This window comes from Arachis ipaensis, chromosome B3 (assembly GCF_059453495.1).
Source record: "Arachis ipaensis isolate K30076 ecotype BB chromosome B3, ASM5945349v1, whole genome shotgun sequence".
Classification (NCBI taxonomy): Eukaryota; Viridiplantae; Streptophyta; class Magnoliopsida; order Fabales; family Fabaceae; genus Arachis; species Arachis ipaensis.
The window spans coordinates 98,015,220-98,016,969 of NC_142438.1; the positions used below are offsets into that span (position 1 = coordinate 98,015,220).

At 33.4% G+C, this 1,750-nt stretch overlaps 1 non-coding gene across 1 annotated transcript; it reads right to left on the bottom strand.

Annotated features, from left to right (window-relative positions):
* Positions 1 to 1,181: 1,181 nt before the first annotated feature.
* Positions 1,182 to 1,289, bottom strand: LOC148571715 (small nucleolar RNA R71). Its single transcript, XR_015907805.1, has one exon. It is a non-coding gene; the product is annotated as a small nucleolar RNA R71 (small nucleolar RNA).
* Positions 1,290 to 1,750: the final 461 nt, after the last annotated feature.

The following is a 1,750-nucleotide window of genomic DNA, read 5'->3' on the forward strand; positions in this document are numbered from 1 at the left end:
TTTTAGTTTCTTGTTAGTCAAGTCATCAACTTTAATTTTTAAAATCAAATCTTTTTAAATTTCTTTTTCAAATCCTTTTCAAAATAAATTTCAATCATATCTTTTTCAAAACTTAATTTTAAAATCTTTTTCTAACTTCTTATCTTTTCAAAATTTATTTTCAAATATTTTTCAACTAACCACTTGACTTGTTTGTTTTGATTTTAAAAAGTTTACTATTTCTTATCCTTTTCAAAACCACCTAACTACTTTTCTCTCTCTCTAATTTTTGAAAACAACTAACCACTTTTTCAAAATTCTTTTTAATTAACTAATTGTTTTAATTTCTAATTTTATTTTATTTCTTTTCTTAAATTTCGAATTCTAATTTATAATTAAAATAAAAATAAAAATATTTTTATTTTATTTTAATTAATATTCGAATACTCATTCTCTCTCATCTCTTTCTATTTATTCTATTTATTCACTAACATCCCTCTTCTTAAAAATTCGAACCATCTCCCTCTCTCTGTGTTCGAATTCTTTTTATTCCCTCTCTACCTCATTCTTCTATTCTTCTATTCTTCTACTCACATAAAAGAATCTCTATACTGTGACATAGAGGATTCTTCTTCTCTCTTTGTTCTCTTCTTTTTTATATGAGCAGGAATAAGGATAAGAACATTCTTGTTGAAGCTGATCCTGAACCTGAAAGGACTCTGAAGAGGAAGCTAAGAGAAGCTAAAGCACAACACTTTGGAGAGGACCTTACAGAAATTTTCGAAAAAGAAGAAGACATGACAGCCGAACCCAATAACAATGGTGGAGATGCTAGGAAAGTGCTTGGTGACTTTACTGCACCAACTTCCGACTTCTATGGAAGAAGCATCTCAATTCCTGCAATTGGAGCAAACAACTTTGAGCTTAAGCCTCAATTAGTTTCTCTAAGCCAGCAAAATTGCAAGTTTCATGGACTTCCATTGGAAGATCCTCATCAATTTTTAGCTAAATTCTTACAAATCTGTGACACTGTTAAGACCAATGGGGTTAATCCCGAGGTCTACAGACTTATGCTTTTCCCCTTTGCTATAAGAGACAGAGCTAGGATATGGTTGGACTCACAACCTAAAGAAAGCCTGAACTCTTGGGAAAAGTTGGTCAATGCTTTCTTGGCCAAATTCTTTCCACCTCAAAAGTTGAGCAAGCTTAGAGTGGAAGTCCAAACCTTCAGACAGAAGGAAGGTGAATCCCTCTATGAAGCTTGGGAAAGATACAAGAAATTGATCAAAAGGTGTCCTTCTGACATGCTTTTAGAATGGAGCATCTTATGTATATTCTGTGATGGTCTGTCTGAATTTTCCAAGATGTCATTGGACCACTCTGTTGGTGGATTTCTTCATCTGAAGAAAACACCTGCAGAAGCCCAAGAACTCATTGAAATAGTTGCAAATAACCAGTTCATGTATACTTCTGAAAGAAATATTATGAATAATGGGATGACTCAAAAGAAAGGAGTTCTTGAGATTGATACTCTGAATGCCATATTAGCTCAGAACAAAATATTGACTCAGCAAGTCAATATGATTTCTCAGAATTTGACTGGAATGCAAGCTGCATCTGGCAGTGCTAAAGAAGCTTCCTCTGAAGAAGAATCTTATGACCCTGAGAATCCTGCAATGGAAGAGGTGAATTACATGGGAGAATCCTATGGAAACACCTATAATCCTTCATGGAGGAATCATCCTAACTTCTTATGGAAGGATCAACAGAA